Source organism: Cornus florida, unplaced genomic scaffold (assembly GCF_030987335.1).
Source record: "Cornus florida cultivar Cherokee Brave unplaced genomic scaffold, ASM3098733v1 CherokeeBrave_3.0.0_Hap2_Chr11, whole genome shotgun sequence".
Lineage (NCBI taxonomy): Eukaryota > Viridiplantae > Streptophyta > Magnoliopsida > Cornales > Cornaceae > Cornus > Cornus florida.
The window spans coordinates 49,809,608-49,822,680 of record NW_026775581.1 but is presented as its reverse complement, the minus strand read 5'-3'; the positions used below and the strand labels follow the sequence as shown (position 1 = coordinate 49,822,680).

The window sequence follows — 13,073 nt, the reverse complement described above, 5'->3', positions numbered from 1 at the left end:
CAAAGAAAATAAAAATAAAATAAAATAAAAAACTAGAAACCTTAGAGGAACCGGCTCCACACAAAGTGGAGCCGCCTCCAAATAATGGTGGAGCCGCCTCTACTAAATCCTAGAGCCGGCTCCACTTAAGGTGGAGCCTGCTCTACGTTGTGGTGTACTTGTTCCTCCTCTGTGCGTCGTCTCCTTCCCCTCTGGCAGTATTAGACTGCTTTGTTCCACCAAACCAACCTCTCTACTGGTTAAAACTAAGTCCCAAGATGCTCTAAAGTTATTTAAATTTCATTACTTGCCAACCAAAAACAACTAGAACAAGAATTAACAAAAGCAGTCCAAAACAGAAGGGAAAACATATATAAGAACAGATACTGTTATGAAACAATATATTTGTGCAACCAAATTAATTTAACTGAAATTCTTCCTGGAACTAAATTAGGGATACAAAGAACACAGGCCAAAGATTGAGTAAATATAAAACTTGCCTGTGAGATTCGGTTCAAAAATCTCAACGTCCTTCCTCTAAGTGTTTCCAGAAATCCTTTAGTTTTGTCCCAGATTTCTCTCTACATTTCTTGTTTCCAGTATGCCATGAATAGGGTTTTTAAAACCCAAGGCAGATGATCATTACATATATTTATAGGTTTTCACAAAACCCTAATCCATGTCTAATTCGGCCCATAAGCAAACCTAGGATATACAATGTCGGCTGCCTATGAAAACTATAAACCCCATGAAAATATATTCACGTTGCCAACTAACTAAAACCAACTAAATGTAATTTAACTAATCTAACTAAATTTAATTTTAACTTAACACAATTAAATCCATAATTAAGACAATTAAATAAATTAACTCAATTACATGCAAGTAACCTAAACCAGTAATCAAATGCAACAATTAAATCCATCACCAATCCAATTAAATTAAAACATAACAAATTTATTAAACAATTAAAGCCAAAATAAAAACCCAATTAATAAAGTCAAATAATACAAATAATTCAAGTAAGTCAAATAAGTCAATAAAGAATTTAAAAATTCAATTAAAAAAATAAATTAAATACCAGGACTATCCTTTTGAAATTAGAGGTATTACAATATGCACCCAAAACCTGTCGTCCTAAGGTGTTCAAACCTAGGAGCTCTGATAACCACTTGTGACGGCCCAAGTTTTTCAACCCGGTGCGTCAGTGATGACCCGAAGTTAACCCGATTACGGATTCAAAATACGGAAGCAAAAGATGAAACCATAGTCCTTTGAGATATAAATCATCTCTAAGATATCAATGTAACATTCCATGAGGGCAAGGAAGTTAAAGAAAAGCAAATGGGCAAACGAGAGTCAAAACAGCCTAGATTCGTCAATTAAGGGCAAAAAGGTCAATTCACAATTGAGAAGAGATAATTGACACTAAACAAGTCAAAAAGGTGAATACAACCTAATCTAATAATTTCACAACATTCCAAGAGGTTCTAAGAACTTTGGACAAGAATCCCACAAAATGCCCTTTCCCTGTTTAAGCGAAAACTGACACTACCTCACTAAAACATAAATAACTCCCACTGTGATTGGAATCTGAGAATGAAGTAGGTACCATTGGAAAGCTGACTCAAAATTCTCAAGTTTAGGCTTAAGAATCACCCCATTTGGATTAGGAATGAAGAGGTTATGTCCTTTTGAAGTTGGACCATCAGTGCTGAAACATAACTGGAAGCTGTGTGCGAGTTTAAGCTTTTTCGGTCGACCGAAATAGAGTTTCAATCTACCGAAATAGAGTTTTAGTTGACCGAATTGGATAGAATGTTTTCTAAAAACATGTTTTAAGTGTTGGTTGGTTCGGTAAACTGAATTGAAGCATCGGTCGACCGAAATAGGCCATCGGTTAAACGAAATGGCCCTGAATAGTAGAAATGGCTACTGGAAATGAGTTTTTATTGTACATTGATGATTCCAATTGCGATCGGTTGACCGAAATAGAGTTTTAGTCGACTGAAACACCTCAAAATGCTGCTATATGACCTGCTATATACCGAAGGTGTTAAGGTTTGACCCAAACTTCAAATCCCCTCATGCAATGGATCAAAAATGAAAGTTTAAATGTGATTTTCAATGAGTTTTGAGTATGTGAACATGTCAACAAGTGTAATATGAATATGTGAATGTAAAAAAATGGCTTATAACCTTTTTCATGTCCTTTACAAGATTTTCACATGCCCCAACCTCTAAAGTAGGTAAAAATACATTTTTGAAACAAAAGTTGGCACCAAATGGATACAAGTACTAATTTAAACATGCTTGGCCCTTGGTCTCCATACATACATGCTTCTAATATCAAAAGTAAGTACTTAGGTATCATTACACATTAAGGTAGCTACATTAACCTCAAAAATACTATACATCCATGGTATACAAAATATAACTTCAAAAGTAAAACATGTTAAACAATTGCATGTCAATATACAAAAATGTTCCAAATTGTTTATTAGCCTTCAAGGATGATAAGCATCCAAGAACATAGTCTCCTTACCTGAAAAACAACCCAAACCACTAGGGTGAGTAATTAAGTTACTCGTAGGAAGAAGCATATACGTATACCCTAAAGTCTCAATATCATTGCAAGATCAATATAGACGAATACAAGGGAGCATTCCACTTAACGTCTATGTTCAAGGTGTTCTAAGGGATCATCTTAAGCTAACTTAAATATTCCTTAGCAACACATATCAATATCAATGTACTTAACAACATCAATTCACCAATAACAAAATCACAAGTTACAATTAAGCATTGGTTGTCAACTAGGAATTTAATGTGAAATCAATTAGTGGAATACTTGGACATCACGTCTCGGACTAAACCAAGATCAAAATGGTTATTCTGGGTATTAACCTGCTGAGAAGGCCACCCTAGTGCGCACTATCTCAATTAGGGAGAACTCATACCTCCCGCACTATAACCAAACTCTAGCCATATCACTGGTAGCAATGTCCCAAGATAATCCAAAATTATAATCAAGTTCAAAACTCAAACACTATAATTAAGGCATATTAACCACCTTCCATGCACAAGTAATTTGAGACCACACAAATCATGTCTTAGGATTCCAAGTATAAAATGGTATACTAAATGACAAGTCCTCATCATGATATTTTGTACAACACAATACCACCAACTTATCAATTTAAATCATGCCTCAACAATAAGCTATATCTACTAGATTACAACATTATAGTGTTTAGCTTCTAAAATAATCACAATTGTCATCAACAAGATCATAGAATTATCACTACCATAAATATAACAATTCAAGTCAATATGAATCATATATAACATTAGTAATTCTACAAGAGTTCTATATCACTACACGTGTGAAAATACTAGAATTTAGCATACTACTAAATTATATAATTCTTCTGCACATGGTTTATACATATCATACATGCTTAAATCAATAAACGTTAAGTCAAGAAGTGAGGGTTTCCTATAATATGCAAATCTATCATATTAAAAGCATGTACCCAATATATATTAAACCCCAAGGATTATAAAACACTTAAAATATAAACATACTACCACCCCTACCTCAATAAAGAATTGAATCTCTATAATCCAAGCAACCAAGCTCAAAATGGAAAACAAGTTTAGGGTTAATGAAGAGGAAGGCAAGAGGAAACTTTTGTGTTCCAAGGTTTCAAGTCTAAGATGAATGGAAGAAGGCCAAAAATGAAGTCAAAGCTATTAACCAAGCTTTTCTCCAATGGTGGCTAGGTTAGGGTTTTGAGAGGAAGCAAAAATGAAAAAGATGAAGATGGAAATGGTGAGTGGAGGATCTAGTATTCCTCCACTCACTATGTGCTCTTACATTACCTATCACACACACATAATGCAAGACTTAATTGTGAGCCTACACTTGTCACAAATCAATGGCTCATTCTTAAGCTTAATCTTAAGCCTACATTTGTCAACCATCTAAGCCAACAAGTGCACCAATCCTAGGCCAACAAGTGGGTGAATCTCCACCCTCCAAATGTCAAGAGATTATACATCCAAGTCACTCCACCATATTGCCAACAAGTGGCACCATGAGCATGTGACACTTGTCACATTTTCCAAAAATTACAAAAAGGTCCTTTTTGAAAATATCTTCCAAAATAAATTGCAAAAAGGTCCCCAAGACGAAAAATAATTACTTTATGTAATTACATAAAAACCCCAAAAATAAAGAATAATTACAATGAAGTATGCATCCATACCCTTTATGAAAAAAGTAAGCAATTAACATGCTTTTCTACAAAAGTAAAAATACCACTATCATGGAAATCAAATATCATGAATGCATACAAAACCGAAATCAAATTCGAGCACAAAAAGTGAGGTTATGCAAGGAAAAATGATAAACAGGAAAAAGACGAAATAAGGAAAAGACAAAATAGGAAAAATACGTAAAAAGAAAATCACCGAAAAAGGAAAAGGAGAAAAAAGACCAGGTCATTACAGGTCGTGCTGGTTTTTATCGTCGTTTTATTAAAGATTTTAGCAAGATAGCAAGACCTCACACCCATTTGTTAGGAAAGGATATACCATTTGAGTTTACCAATGCCTGTCACTTTGCTTTTGGATAATTAAAGTCAGCTCTCACCACTACACGCATCATCCATTTTCCAGATTGAAACTTACCCTTTGAAATCATGTGTGATGCGTCGGATTATACAGTAAAAGTTGTCTTAGGTCAAAAGGTTGAGAAAGCACAATATGTCATCTATTATACTAGTAAAACCCTGAATGATGCCCAAATCAACTACTCCACCACGGAGAAAGAATTGTTAGCAGACGTGTTTTCCTTTGACAAATTTTGCTCCTATTTGATTGGTTCCAAGCTCATCATCTATACTGATCATGCTGCCTTAAGACATCTTCTCTCCAAAGCGGATGCCAAACCTTAGTTGATCCGTTAGATCTTACTTCTTCAAGAGTTTGACCTTGAGATTCGTGATAAGAAAGGCTCTGATAATGTGGTGGCCGATCATTTGTCCCGTCTTGTTGTTGAGTCCATTAATGAATCCATTCCAATCTCGGATGTTTTTTCGAATGAACAATTATTTGCAATAACTCATGCCCCATGGTATGCTGATATTGTCAATTACATTATGACGGGTCAAATTCCTTCAACTTAGTCCAAACATGAGAGATAAATTCCTAACTAAGATTAAGGAATATTTTTGGGACGACCCTTACTTGTTCAAATATTGTCTACATCAAATCATCTATAGGTGTATCCCTGAGGTAGACCAAGAATCTATCATTTCATTCTGCCATGATCAGGCTTGTGGTAGCCACTTTAGCTCTAAAAGAAAAGTTGCAAAAATTTTGCAGTCAAGATTTTATTAGCCCACCCTTTTCAAGGATACCCACACCTATTGTTTGGCTTGTCCTAGATGCTAATTGTTAGGTAAAATTACCAAGCATAATGAATGGCCCCAACAACCCATTTTAGTTGTTAAAATTTTTGATGTTTGGGGTATTGATTTTATGAAAACCTTTCCTTTCTCATATAGATGTCTTTACATCCTTCTACTTGTTGATTATATGTCCAAATGGGTAGAAGCCTTAGCCACCAAGACAGTCGACCATCGAGTTGTGGTGCGTTTATTCAAAGACTTAACTTACTTAGGTTTGGTACACCTCGAGCCATTATAAGTGATAATGGTTCACATTTTTACAATAAAGTCTTTGAAAGTTTATTGTCCAAATATGGTATCACTCACAAAGTGGCCCTGTCATATCACCCATAAACCAATGGTCAGGCTGAGGTATCCAATAGGGAAATCAAACAAATACTGGAAAAAATAGTTAATCCTACACGAAAAGACTAGACCCTCTGGCTTCAAGATGCTTAGTGGGCATACCAGACGGCTTACAAGACCCCTATCGGAATGTCCCAATACCGTTTGGTTTATGGTAAAGCCTGTTATTTACCTGTAGAGCTGGAACACCATGCTTATTGGGCCATTAAGGCCATGAATTTCAACTCTGATAAAGCCGGTGAACATAGGAAACTCCAGCTTAATGAGTTAGAAGAATTTCAAAATGATGCCTTTAAGAGTTCCAAAATGTATAAAGCCAAAACAAAGTTGGAACATGACAAGCACATTCTTCGAAAGGATTTCTCCCCCAGACAAAAGGTTCTTTTGTATAACTCCCATCTTCAATTGTTTCTCGGGAAGGTACGGTCACATTGGTCCGGCCCATACTTTGTCAAATATGTAGCAAGTCATGGTGCAATTGAGGTATAAGACCCCACAACTGGGGAATTGTTTAAAGTTAATGCTCATCGCTTAAAGCCTTTCCTTGAGCTCGAGTTTCATGAAATTGAGGAAATTCTCCTCATCAATCCTGTCTATTCGGATTGATCTCTTTGGGGGTACTACCCCCCTTGCGTCTGGCTGAAGACGTTAAACTTAGCGCTCCTAGGAGACAACCCAATTCCTTATTTCTATTTCTTTGGCTATGCTTATATTTTGTTTGGGGGTACAATCTGTCATAATTCCAGAACACTTGGTTTCTTTTTTGCAATGACTATCTGCAGGGATTGTACTTTAGAAGCACCAAATCAATTGAGATAATTCGTTCCAATTTTTCTTTTTATCTCCCGCGGTACATTGTATATTTCATTCACCACTTTTTAGTGCTCATTTGTAAAACACTGGAGGCAGTGTTTTTTTTTTTGGGGGGGGTGGGGGTTATCAAAACATGTACCTCTTTTGCAAATCTTTTTATTAAAAATAATAATAATAATAAAAAAATAAAAATCCTGCTTTTCTACTTTGTGAAAGTTAAGAGATGTCATTATTCTAGTTTGAGATTAAGCTTTTTACTAAGGTGATATAACGATAGACATTGCACCATTAGAATTTAGAAGTAGAAATATTTTTGCCCAAATTCGCAGCTTGAAAGAAAGAAGTGAATAATCTCCCAAGAATCTAGAAATCTATTACTGGAGACTTAAAACCATGTGAGTTTTCGTGCCTTTCATCTTTTTAGAAAGCTTTACACTAACTCTAAGTCACAAGACTCAAATTTCTTGGATAGCACGATAAAAATTTGTTGTTAGTCTCATAATCTTTCATCTTGGTAGATCATTAAGAATGAAATCACATGGAGTTAAAAGAAACATAAGTCTTCTAGTTTACTATGTACTATCATACCTTCATTGCCTTTTGTAATCTTGTTATTTTTCTGAGAAATGTTAGGGATGACTATGTGTAAAAGAAAAAAGGATCAAGAAGTCATTCATATCCTCTTCAAAAATAAAAAATAAAAAATAAAAAAGAAGAAGAAAAGTAAAGTACGTGTCCCTTTTAAGTATTTTGAAAACCCCTCATTCTCAGAAACATTTATATACAAATTGAGCTAAATAATGTTTTTAGAAAAGGTATGATAGTGCATAGTAAATGAGAAGGCGTTATGGTGGGTGACTCGACATTCTCTCAAAAGTGATCAACATTCCTGTCATGAGACTCTTCTATTATATGTATTGGTCCTTCAAATAATCAGTATGTGAGCTTGATTTTACTTTGGAAACAAAGTTCCTACTCACATACATTTTAGAGATACAGTTAGCCAAAACCTCGAGAGATGTTCTTTTAGAGAGATATTTACTATGAGATTTGAAGTCAAGACATAGTATTCTAAAGACTTGGGAATTTCATCACTTGGATTTGAAAATGGATTTTTGTCGACTTCGCACACACACACACACTCTACTTCTAGGTTGTTTATGGATGAACTTTCTTGAAATTTTTGTTTTTACAACACCTTAGTAGCTCGTTGTATGTAAAGAACTTGATATTTTCATCTCTGAAATTTTTCATTTTGTAGATATGCAGGAAAATTCTTTGGAAGTTTGTGGGTACCTTCACTAGAAACCGTTACGAGGCTATAACTCGTCCACTAGGAGTAACCTAGGGGTTTAAGGCCTTATTGCATATGGTAAATGCAATTGAAAATAGCCTGCGAAAGTGGCACATCTTTTTGTTAATAAAAGTAATATTTTTTTGTGAACTTATCTATTTTTGTCTTTCTTTGCTAGAAGACTAGCAAAAACTTGTTTGGGGATAATTTGATAAGTACACAAAACCTATTATTTCATGCACCAAAATAAACTTTTAATTAGACTTTTATATTATTCAAATATTCGTATATGCTTGTTCTGTGTTTTGTAGGTGTTAATGCATGAATGAGAAGAATGCAAGCAAAAATGGAGAGCAAAGCACAGAAGGTTATATGTTTTACTAAGCAAAAGAAAACACAAGGAGCATTGTAGCTGAGATGGAATTATGTTCAAAATCTTTCATGAATTCCCAAGTTTGAATCCTTCCTAAAACAAGAAGCGTTGTCTTTTTGGTCCTCCATCTAGTCAGCATGCCACATCATCATTAGCATTATATATATATATATATATATATATATATATATATATATATATATTATTTTGAAAGAAGGAAGCCACGTGAAGAAAGAGAGAGAAAGAAAAAAGAAAAGAAAAAGATAATGATGATGAGTTAGAATAGGAAGAGAGAGAAAGAAGAAAAGAAAAGAAAATGAAAGAAAAAGTAAAGAAATGAAATGGGAGTGGTTAGAAATCAACATAGAAAAGAAAGATGAAGAGTGGTGGTGTGTAAGGAAGCAACATGTCAAATTAGGCAATGAAGAGGAGTGGCCTCTGATGGAAGAAGTTAGAATAGGCAAGTAGATCCATACACCACTTGTGTTGTTCATCCGGCTATAAATAGGCGACCATTTTGCACAAGAGAGGGGGGAATAGATAGAATGATATAATAGATTCTTAGAGTTTTCCTTGTTTCTAGTTGTAATTTTCTTCTCAATGCATTGTTATTTTATTACTCATCAGTTTCTTGCTCTCAATTTATATGCTTGAAATTTCTCATTCTAATATTACTCTAAATATTTGTTGTCTAATATTCATTTCTAGTTAGTGACAAACTCCAAAATCAATGTTTTAAAAATCTATTGTCCGAAAACAAAAACTCACTTGAATGCATGGTTCGACCCTACTTGTCATTAGATATTTTTTGTTAAATGGTTATAGGTATTTTATCTTGATATGGAGTGTATTTGACAACAATAAATCCGTAAATACATACCTATTAGTTGGATATTAAACCATCCGATCCATCAGCATCTGACCTGATGACTTGAATTAATTTGTTTCAATAAAAAATTAAATTCTCAATTTTTGAAATATTTATGGCTACTTTCATTTTTATTTACCAAAATATTATAATATATTACACTAAAATATATATTTTTCCTAAATATCTCTACATAGCATTTCTATTGTTTCATACCGCTAAAGTCTTGATATTGCAAATCAAATAAATGATTAAATCACCATCATATTTAGGTCGTTTAACTTTTGGATTTTTATCTACGTTTGTGAGGTGATCTTGTCTTTATTATTTCATACATATAAATTTGAGATGCTTTCATTTCATTGCATTTCAACTTACCATCGCTGCCAAAAAAGTAAAAGTCAAATAAATAAAATTGGATCTTTCGTGAAGAAAAATTCACATGAAATACTATTTATTTCTTTGTGTAGTAAAATTAAAATAAAAAATAAAAGAAGTAACGTCACTGCTGATCTCTAAAGTCTAAACATTACACACTTGGTCTTCCCTCATTACTGTATATATCTTGGATTCCAAATTCCGCCGGTCTATATATGCTACTCATGTATAATTGAACAAAATATGTAGATAAATATTAGTACATTTATATTCAAAATCACTGTCTTCTCTCTCTAAAGCTTTAACAATGGCAATGAATAAACTCGAGGGCAAAGTAGCCATAATCACTGGCGGCGCCAGCGGCATCGGCGAGGAACGGCGCGTGTTTTTGCGGATCACGGCGCACGTGCGGTTGTGATCGCCGAAATCCAAGACGAGCAAGGCCACCGTGTGGCCGAGTCCATCGGTCCAAAATGCAGCTACGTCCACTGCGACGTGACCGACGAAGAACAAGTCAAAGACATGGTGAAATCAACGGTCCAGATTCACGGCCAGCTCGACATTATGTTCAGCAACGCGGGCCAATTCAGTGCCTCCGAACAGACCCTTCTTGATCTTGACTTCTCTGAATTTGACCGTATCTTAGCCATCAACGCGCGTGGCATGGCCACTTGCGTGAAGCAGGCGGCGCGTGCGATGGTGGAGCGGCGCGTGAGAGGCAGCATCGTGTGCACAGCCAGCGTGGCGGGTAGTAAAGGTGGGAAGAACGGGACCGATTACTACATGTCCAAGCACGCAGTGATTGGGTTGGTCAGGTCAGCTAGCCGGCAGCTCGGGGAGCACGGGATTAGGGTGAACAGTGTGTCGCCGTACGGGGTGGCGACGCCTATGGTGTGCAAGAGGCTCGAGAAGGAGGTGGAAGATGTGGAGAAGGTTTTTGAGTCGTCTACGTGCTTGAAAGGGATTGTACTGAAAGTGAAACATGTTGCTGATGCTGTGTTGTTCCTTGCCTCCAATGACTCCGCATTCATCTCCGGGCATGACCTTCTCGTCGATGGCGGGGTGTGCACAGTGGCTTCTTGGTCTTGATCGTCAGCTTTCTTGTTCAAGTGGGAGTTTGAGAATAATTAATATAATATGTTTTTTAAATGTGTTTGGTTTAATAAATGTGTTTGGTTTAATAAAGTGGGAGTTTGAGAATATTTAATATAATATGTTTCTAAATGTGTTCGGTTTAATAAATGAAATGGGTGACAGTTTTAAATTTGACATGGGTTAAGTGCATCAAACCCCCTCAATTAGGCTTGCAATTCATGCGGGTTGAGCAGGTTTGAGGTATAATTTGAGCCCAACCGACCATATGAAATATTAAATCCAAGCTTAACTCTAATCATATCCTTAACCTTAACTACTCAACGCAAGTCCAACTTATCCTTCTACTTTTAAATTCAGACTTGCAACTCGGATTTAAATTCTGGATAAAAATTTCAGGTTAATTTGGGTTACTCATATGACTAATCGTTACATCAAAAATTTAATATGATCTTGAATTAATTTTAGATTAAATTACTCTTAAACAAGAAAAAGTTTAAAGACTTTTTGTAGATTTTTAATAAATTGCAGACAAATTTTTAGAAAATTAATTCTACTAAATATTAACATACAATAAATTAAGATTTACAAAAGAAGTTGGAAAGAAAAAAAAAAAAAAAAAAAAAGTAATCATAATTATATATAATGTATTTAAAATTAAATATATATATGAAAATCATATTAAAATTCGGGTTTGGGTTGGCACGGGTTGTTAGTACTTCAACTCAAGCCCAACCCTAATTAAATTCGGGTTGAGATTTTTCAACCCAAGCCCAGCCCTAATTGTAAAAGTAATTGCCCAAACTTGTGAAAAATCGGGTTAAGCTCGGGTTGAGTTCGGGTTACCCAATCCAAGTTGCACCCCTACGGACCTCAATTATAATCCGATTGTAAGAAATCCCTGAAGTAAGTAAAACTCCCTAAATTATCATTTTGTTGCACTTAGTTAAGAACCGTCAAACAGTTATTAATAGAAAATAAAAATTACCATTTTGCCCTCAGGTTGAATATATATATATATATATATATATATATATATATATATATATATATAATTTTATTATTATTATTTTTTTGGATAGACTGATGTAACAATTGTAATCTCCGTGTCCAATGAAAATTGGCCAACCCATAATTATTTTATTGAAGTGGACAAAAACAATTCTCTACCAATAAGAGAATGACAACTCAATTAGTGGAGAATTATATATATATATATATATAAATAATAATTGTATTTCTTCTTTATCGGCAGCCACCACCACCTTCCTCTCTGTATCCATCTCTCTGTGTCCATCGCGTCAGTAGCATTTCTTGGGGCCAACAAGAAATTGAAGGAGATGAGAGGAAATTGTGAAGTTATAACATCAAAATGGGTTCCAATTTAAACAGGTTGTATACTGGGGTTGATCGGATTTGGTGTTGGGTCTTTCTCCATTGACGGTCTCTTCCATTTGAGAGCATAATGTGCTGAGACCGAACCCAATAAATTGCAGGCGAGGACTTGGTCTTGAGTTTAGATATATAGATATATTCATCATATCGCATTGTACAGAGAACCCCCAAATTCGAAGCCCTAACTTTCAGTCTCAGCAAATCCTCTCGTTCGCCATTGATTTTCAGCAAAAAATTCTCATTTGCTTTCAAATCTCCATATTCAGGTCACTCGATCTCAAATCTCCATATCCAGTTCAGCTCCATTGCTCATTGGTAAGCTCACCGACATTTTCCAAGTTCATCGCCACCATTACCATAATTCATTGAAGATTCATGACTCCTACCATCGTTATCGCCACCGTTCTGATCCGCGACCATCGTTAAGAACAATCGTCGCCGTCTCGTGGGTTCATCCTTGCTTGCCGCCGCCATTTCAATTCAATTCACTGCCATCTGCCCCTGTGGTTCAACGCCGCTATCGCGAACAGTCATTGTGTTCTCCGGTAAGCTCGTCGTCGCCGAGCACCTCTGTCACTATTGCTGAAGAACAGACCCACTTCTAACCGGTATTGAAGTTCTTGTTGTCACCAGAGTTAGAGGCCAAAGAGAGCAAAAAAAAGAGGGAGATAGATTGGAGAAAGAGCGGTTGTGGTGGCGGCCGTGGACGGTAGAGGTGGTTGTGTGGGAAGAACATTCTGTGGGGGGAGAGAACAGTGGCGGTGTCGATGGTGGCCATGGGTGGACGGTGGAGGTGGCGGCCCTGGACAGATGCTGAAGGTTGTTTAAAGAGAAAGGGGGATGTTATATATATATATATATATATATTTGTATATATTATTCCTCTGGGTCTTCGTTGACGATATATAGGTGTATTTGATAAGGTTAGTTTTGTCTTTATAGATTTTAACCAGTTACGTGAGTCATGTGCATTCTTTGGACGTTAGATTTCAAACGGTCCACTAACGTTTTGCAACAATTGAAATAGTTTAGGGAGTTAAGTGTATTTTATTTAGTTGA

At 35.6% G+C, this 13,073-nt stretch overlaps 1 pseudogene; it reads left to right on the top strand.

The window, feature by feature from the left end:
* The first annotated feature begins 9,525 nt into the window (after nt 1-9,525).
* Nucleotides 9,526-10,765, top strand: LOC132285610 ((-)-isopiperitenol/(-)-carveol dehydrogenase, mitochondrial-like; annotated as a pseudogene).
* The last annotated feature ends 2,308 nt before the right edge of the window (nt 10,766-13,073 follow it).